The following is an 8737-nucleotide window of genomic DNA, read 5'->3' on the forward strand; positions in this document are numbered from 1 at the left end:
CCCGAAATTGAACGCTTTACATTTAGTTAACTATAATTCAGTATAAAAATCTCTATTTCGGGTGGAAGTTGAAAAGGATTAAAAAGACTTCAAAAAAATTCTAGAAAAGTGACTCGCGTTTGGTTACGTGGCTGAAAAATGACAAAAGTCCTAGGACCCATGACAAGTAACAATAGATACCATCATCCGTTGGATGAGGACAAATCAATGAGTTAGGGTGGATTTCGGCCCAAATGTGGGAAGTAAACACATTTTTGAGAACTTCACCCGAAATTGAACGTTTTTCATTTAATTAACTATAATTAAGTCTAAAAAGCTCTATTTCAGGTGGAAGTTGAAAAGGATTAAAAAGACATCAAAAATAGTCTAGAAAAGTGACTCGAGTCAGGTGATGTGTCCACTGTCCTCATAATTTAGACTAAAGCAATGAATGTTTTGTCCTTTAGCAGCAAATAGATATTAACAATAATTTATAAAATTACAACAAGATTCTAGAAATTTTGCCCTTTAGGTATTACTTTTGAACTTTTCAGTGTTTTCAAAATAATTGACTCATTATCCTATTTCATTTCATGGACAAACCAGTAAATCCATGGATATCCAGAAATGGCTACTAGATTGAGGAATGCAATAGAGTCTATCTGCGCCAATCTAGTGAAATAGAAATTTCGGGTAAAATCTAGAACACCTACATCCCACATTTTTATTTTTTGTATCTCATGGTTCAATTTGAGGGTTAGCATTATTTTAAACTATTAATAGTAATAGCGATGGGGAAACCAGAAAATAGTAGTTCAACAGAAAGCCAAGTGAATAAAAAAATATACCTAATCGAACTGGTTAAAACCCTAGGTTTCACTGATGAATACCATGATATTTATGACCCTACTATCCATAGTAAAAATTTGGTGGAGTCAATGAGTCCATGAAAGAAAAATATAGAAAAGGGGCAAACATTGTGGAAAAAATGGGTTTGGAAGGTGGTGGTCTAGGTCCCAGAGGAGAAGGCATTTGGTTTCCACTTGAGGTACAACTTCCATCAGATTCAAAATCAAAAGCTCCTATTAAACTAGTCATAGGACTTGATTCATCAGATTCATCACAAAAGGTACTAGTCATTACCCTCTAGCTCCACCTATAATTGTTAGAGGTTCAAATCCATAATCACCACCACATCATGGTATTCCTATTGGTGGCGAATCAAGTGCCACTACCACTAGTGGGGAATCTGTGGATAGTATTCCTATTAGTATTCAGTCAAGTGCCACTGCAATTGGTGGGGTTGGCATGGGTACTACTACTGATACTAGTTGTGTTGGTGTTGGACAAGTGCAACAACAAAATATCTCTCGCAAGAGGCCACTAGTGGTACATACTCATACTATTCAGAATCCTATAGAGTGTCACTGCCACTACAAAACTATCATTTGGAGCTTAATATTAGACCCCTCAAAAGACTATAAAAACTATACATGGAAGTGATAGTGGGAAAAGATCAGGAATGGTTGTTGGTGCTCCTCATAATGCATTAGTTAAAAAAACATGCATACAAGGAAATGGAGCCTTTGCTATTTCACCTTTCTTTCTTTAACAAGCCCAAATTTTCAATTTTTTTATTACTAAGAAAAATTTGAACATACAACAAATGCAAATAAAGAAAAAAAGAGAGCATTGCAGAGGGTTGCCCTAACTGAAGTTCTAGAGGAACAACCTGCAAGGAATAGGGTATTTCCAACATATGACCCACACAAAGATATGATGAAGGTCATGGTTGTTATGCCCCCAAATAAAGATAAAAATCAACCACACAGTAAGATACATCCCTTTGAATTTTAAGTTAGCACCCTCCAAATGGATTTTTCCAAAGTACAAAATATGGATACAATTAGTTTGTAAAAAAAGACTAACGAATTGGTCTACACTTCACTGCTAAAGGTGGAGAGAAAAAAAAATTGGAGACACAAATAGAAAATTTATAGGCACACCTGGCAAATGAAAATATCAAAGAGGAAAGCATCAGATAACAAGTGCAATGATTTATAGGAAAGGATAAAAAATTTGGGCTCTACAGTAGAAATTGTAGAGAAAGAAAAGATGGAGGCAGAATTGAAGGAACTGAGGGAAAAACTGGCGAAAAGCAATACAAAATTTGATGATGAAAGAGCCAGTTTACAAAAAATATACAACAGTCATGAGTCTGTTGTTGCTGAAATAAAAGTAGTACCAGACCTATAGGATCATGAGAAGGTAAAAGAAAAAAAATTGGAAGAGGAAGTAGAAGAAGAAAGAAAAAAATGTGGACAAATGAAAGAAGTGATAGTTCTGATACTTAATGTTAAGTACAGATGCCAATCTAATAAGATGAGAGGGGGGGGTGAATCATACAACCTTAATCTTCCGTAAAAACAGTAGATTCAACCTTGGTAACATATACTTCAGTAATATAACCAAAACTGCTAAACATGCAAACTCAAAAGCATATAAACATCATAAAAATCATAACACTAGATTTAACATGGAAACCCAAATAGGAAAAAACCACTCTGGGATTTCGGACCCACTAAGAAATATACTCTTCTAGAGTATGCTCGGTTAAAAGAAAATCCTGTTAAAGATTACAAACACATTGCTAGATGTGACCCGGTTAAGGGATTTCCCTCAAATCTGTTAAGATCTTCACCTTGTTAGAAGTGACCTTGTTAAAGGATTTAAAACACTCAATCAGAATGTCACCTTGCTAGAGGGTTTTACAAATAAGATTGTTAAGTCCACTCGGTTAAGAGATTTTATGTCACTTTACAAAATAACAGTAATAAAATCTATTTGCAACTTCGCATCTAAAAATGCTAAAGAAGATTCTTATTTGCTCAATACAATAGGACTTATCTTGTCCATCTATTGGGCTCTATACTCTATTATTCAAACAGGTCTTCAAGATTATGTGCTTAGTAATCACTATCTAGCATCCCTGTGCATACACTTGCCCGCATACATTGTTTATCAATAGTTCCTTATTTATAAACAATTCACCAACCGCTTAATCTCCTTGGTCACATATCCCATGATCAATCATAGCCATTAGATCTTCAATCTTGACCAGGTTCAATGTATCCTTCGATCTGAAAATGTTTTACCCTGCCTTGGAACTTGCATACATTTCTTGGAACTTGTGCTAGGGTATTACGGTTCAATCTGAGCTGTAGATCTTCCTGCTGATTTTCCTTTACCATAGATTCTTTAACAAACTTCATGCAGGGCATACCAGTCATTTAATCAGTTCTAGCTCATCAGCTTCCTTCATTAAATAATGCTTTTATTCATTCAATGCATTTTGTTATTACTCGGTTGCAACTTGGTAAATACTAAACTTCCCTCAGTAGACATTCTACCTTCGTTAACCAATAGCGATAACCTTAGGGTTTGCCGACTAGGTTCTTTGCTCGCTAACATAGTATAGTATTAACCTTACAATCAACAACATATGTAGGATATCAAAACAATCTAAGCATCATGATCTCATTATTGTCTAACTCGATAATAGTTGCCCATTGAATAACTTATTCCTCCCCTTATTCATCATAGTCTTTCTGTGTCTTTTACCGACATCTTTATATTCATGAAATCATACTTCTTAAGATATGGCAACATCATACTGAATTAGAAAATCAATTTCTTGACATCAATGACATAATAATAATATTAAGAGAGTAAACATCCTTAATCAGTTATATCCATAATCATCAACAACCTTCTCAATATCCTTATTGAAATGCCAACAATCTCTCTTCATCTATTATAATGCCAACAATCTCCCCCTTTGGCATTGATGGAAAAACCAATTGATTTGACCTAATTGATTCGAATTGCTATGAGATTCTAAAATACTGAAATGCTCTCCCCCTATTATCAGTCTTCTCCCCCATACATTAGTCTTCTCCTATTTTCTTCATTCTTCTCCCCTTTGACAACAATGCCAAAAAGTAAAGAACTAAAACATAATTTCTTCCTGTATGAAGTGATTTCCTGCTGTTATGTGTCAACTTAGTCTCGGTTAGAGCATTTTGTCTTCAATTCCTGTTCCCTGTTATTGTTTCCTGCACACCTTTAGAAAACATCCTAAAGTGTGTAAATCAGCATCAACTCCTAAAATATATTCTGTAGAGTCATTGAATTGATGCATTCACCAAACTCGGTCAGTGAATGGAAGATAGGGGTAGGACCCCTAACTTACTTCTGAGATACTCAAAAGTGTCCCTTGGCAGTGGCTTGGTGAAGATATCTGCTATTTGTTCCTTTGTGCTAACATACTCCAACACCACTTTCTTCTCTTGAGCTTCTTCTCTAAGATAATGATATTTGATAGAGATGTGCTTTGTCTTAGAGTGCATAACAGGATTCTTTGAAATTTTAATGGCACTAGTATTGTCACAGAATATAGTTATTGGCTCGGTAACCTTCTCATTTATACCTTCCAACAGTTTTTTGATCCATGCTATGTTGGTACAATTCAGTGTTGCAGCAACGTATTCAGCTTCTGCTTTTGACTATGAAACACATCCTTGTTTCTTGCTCAGCTAACTCACTAGTCTTTCTCCTAAAAAGAAAGCTCCTCCACTTGTGCTTTTTCTGTCATCAATGTTGCTTGCCCAATCAGCATCAGTATAAACTTTTAAATCAAATTCATTTCCTTTCAGATATACTAAGCCATAATCTTCAGTGCCTTTCAAGTATCTGAAAATTCTCTTGATTGTTGTCATGTGTGTTTCCTTGGGATCTGTAGAGAATCTTGCAACTATACCTACTGCATGTGCTATGTCTGGCCTGTTATGAACAACATATTGTAGCTTTCCAATCATGGATCGGTAAAGTGTCTCATCAATAGATGCAGATTCATTATTCTTTGTTAATTTATAGTTGGTAGTCATAGGAGTACTTACTAGTTTTGAATCCTCTATTCCAAATTTCTTCAAGATTTCATTTATGTACTTGGATTGAGTAATGAAAATCTCATTTTTCATTTGCAATATTTGTAAACCTATAAAATACTTTATCTCACCGATTAATGACATCTCAAATTCTTTGCTCATTTCATTTCCAAAGATCTTGCATAGAGAGTCATTTCCACAAAAGATAATATCATCAACAAATATGGCTGAGATTAGTATTCCATTTTCATCATTCTTCATGTACATATTGTTGTTTTCACTTGTTCTTATAAAACCAATCTGGATTAAATAAGAGTGCAATCTTTCATACCATGCTCTAGGTGCTTGTTTCAGACCATATAAAGATTTGTTCAATTTACATACCTGATCTTTATTCTTCTCTTCAACAAATCCTTCAGGTTGTTCAATAAAAACTTCTTCTTCTAATCTACCATTCAGAAATGTAGATTTGACATCCATTTTATATACCTTGAAATTTTTGTAAGCAGCATATGCCAACAATGTTCTTAGTCTTTCAAGTCTAGCCATAGGTGCAAAAGTCTCACCATAGTCAATTCCTTCTTCTTGGGCATAACCTTTGCAAACTAGTCTTGCTTTATTTCGAATGACCTCGCCTTTTTCATTCAACTTGTTTCTGAAAATCCACTTTGTACCGATTACATTTTTGTCCTTTGGTCTTGGGACCAGTGTCCATGTGTCATTCTTCTTGATTTGATCAATCTCTTCTATCATAGCATTTATCCAATCTTCACTGTTAAATGCCTCTTTCACTATCCTCGGTTCAAATTCAGATATCAGACATGTGTTATGTCTCAGTTTGTTCCTTGTCATCACTGGATCATCCTTATCTCCTATAATCTGACTTGATGCATGATGTCTTCTGACATACTTGGCTAATACAGGCTCGGTAGGCTTTGTATGATCTTCTTCATCACTCGGTAACTGGATATTCTCTTCATTTTCTTCAACAGTTCTCTCGGTAAGACTTGTCAGTTGAACATAGACAAATTCATCATAATCTTCTAGTTCTTTGGAGTTTCCTTCATCATTTCTTTCTACAAATTCATCAATTTTCACATTTGCACTTTCTACTATTTTATTAGATGATTTGATCAGACATTTAAATGCTTTACTTCTAGAAGAATAACCTAGAAATGTTCCTTCTTCACTTTTCTGATCAAACTTTCCATTTCTATCATCTTTGTGTACATAGCATCTACTTCCAAAGATTTTGAAGTAACTTACATTAGGTTTCTTGTCATACCAGATTTCATATGGTGTCTTCAAAGTTCCTTTCTTCAGTTGCACTCGGTTCAGGGTGTAAACTGTTGTTCTTATTGCTTCTCTCCAAAATGTTTGTTTTACTCTCTTTTCAATCATCAGGGTTCTGGCACAATCCACAATAGATCTATTTCTCCTTTCAGCTATTCCATTTTGTTGTGGAGTTCTCGGTGCAGAGACTTGTCTTTTTATACCATGATCATTGCAGAATAAGTTGAACTCATCAGATGTGAACTCTCCTCCTCTATCTGATCTAAGACATTTCAGTTGTCTTCCTATTTCATTTTCAACTCTTGCCTTGTACCATTTAAACATTTGAAAAGCTTCTGATTTTTCTTTTAAAAACATAACTCACATCATCCTTGAATAATCATCCACAAATAATATGAAATAATTATCACCATAATAACTTTGAACTTTCATAGGACCACAAAGATCAGTGTGCACAAGATCTAAAACTCCCTTAGAAGTGTAGGACTTACTTGTAAAGCTTGATCTTGTCATTTTACCCATCTGGCATCCTTGGCACATATCATTCTCAGGCTTTTACAAACTTGGTAGACCTCTTACTCGGTGCTTCTTGCTTATTTTGATCAGATTATCAAAATTTACATGACAAAACCTTTTATGCCATAACCAGGTATCATCTATCTTTGCATATAGACACTTATTCCAAGTTGAGTCAAGGTGAAATGTGTTACCTTTTGTTTGTGTCCTGGTAGTAGGTAACTTTCCATGCTTGTCATGAACTTTGACAATTCCTTTCTGAAATTCTATTTGGTAACCTGTATTGTTTAGCTGTGCTACACTCAACAAATTGTATTTCAAACCTTCAACCCAATAAACATCATTGCATTTTTGCATTGTCAAGAAATGATATAGATCCTTTACCTTTTACCGAACATGGTGCATCATTACCAAATCTTACATAACCTCCATCATAATCTTCTAACATAACAAACTTGTGTTTATCACCTATCATGTGATGTGAGCATCCACTATCTATGATCCAAGAATCATTAGTATTTATGTGAGATATTAGGGCTTTTTCTTCATACCTTTCTTCATCTGATCCATCTTTGATAGTCACATAAACTACTTCCTCTATATCAGTTTCATCTGATTTATCATCATTGGATTCCTCATTGGCTATTAAGCATGACTTTCTATCTCTTCTTCTAAAGTCTCAGTATCCTCTGTAATGATTATCTTTCTGTCTATCATCTCGGTAATCTCTCTTTTCAGTAGATTCTTTGTCAGGATAGTTAGAAGCCATATGTCCTATCTTATCACAATTGAAACATTTCAAAGGTAGTTTTCCTTTATACTTACCTTTGCCTCTCGATAACCTTCTGGCTAATAGTGCTTCAAACTCTTCTTGCTTTCTGATTTCCTCATACAATTTGTGTACTTCTTCCATGTTCTTACAAAATCTTTCACTTGCTCCACTGTGATCCCCTTTAGTGTGCTTACTCATTCTATCACTGTAATCATCAGATTCACCAATATGAAAAGAACTAAATGCAGATTCAACTTTATTTACCGATGACCCACTGTTATCAAAATTACTTAACTCAAATGCATGTAGCTTACCAATAGTAGCATCTAAAGAAACTGGCATATTGGGTATAGACCTCAGTTCATTGATTGCAGAGACTCGGATTGCATAAGCTGGTAGAAGGGTTCTTAACAACTTACTTGTTATATCCTTTTCTTCAATAGTTCCACCTGCTCCTTTGATTTGATTGACAATCTCCTTTAGTCTTGTACTGTACTGGGTTATGTTATCACCTTCACTCATCCTCATAGATTCAAGTTGCCCTCTTAGATTGTCCACTTTTTCTCTTTGAACATGTTCATCTCCACCATACATAGATATGAGCTTGTCCCACATTGCCTTTGCATCATTGCAGCCTTGTAGATCACTAAACTCTGAGTCGGTCAATGCAAATGTTATTTCAATCATTGCTTGGATATGTTCTTGCTTTTCCTTTATCTCTTCCATAGTCAATGGATAGGTGCTCGGTGTGATGAAATCATTCTCCAGATAATATACAGCATATTCTCCAACTCCTAATAGGTGTAGCTTCATCCTTTTCTGTCATGTAGAGAAACTTGACTTGTTTAGCTTCGGTGCATCCCTCTTATACATCTTTGGATCTTTTCCTCAAGTACCTTTAAACTTTTCCTTCTGGAGTCCAAAGCTCTAATACCAATTGATAGTTCTGATACTTAATGTTAAGTACAGATGCCAAACTAATAAGATGAGAGGGGGGGTGAATCATACAACCTTAATCTTCCATAAAAACAATAGATTCAACCTCAGTAACATATACTTCAGTAATATAACCAAAGTTGCTAAACATGCAAACTCAAAAGCATATAAACATCATAAAACTCATAACAATAGATTTAATGTGGAAACCGAAATAGGGAAAAACCACTCTGGGATTTTAGACCCACTAAGAAATATACTCTTTTAGAGTATGCTCGGTTAAAAACAATTCCTG

This window comes from Cryptomeria japonica, chromosome 3, assembly GCF_030272615.1.
Source record: "Cryptomeria japonica chromosome 3, Sugi_1.0, whole genome shotgun sequence".
NCBI classification, from domain to species: domain Eukaryota; kingdom Viridiplantae; phylum Streptophyta; class Pinopsida; order Cupressales; family Cupressaceae; genus Cryptomeria; species Cryptomeria japonica.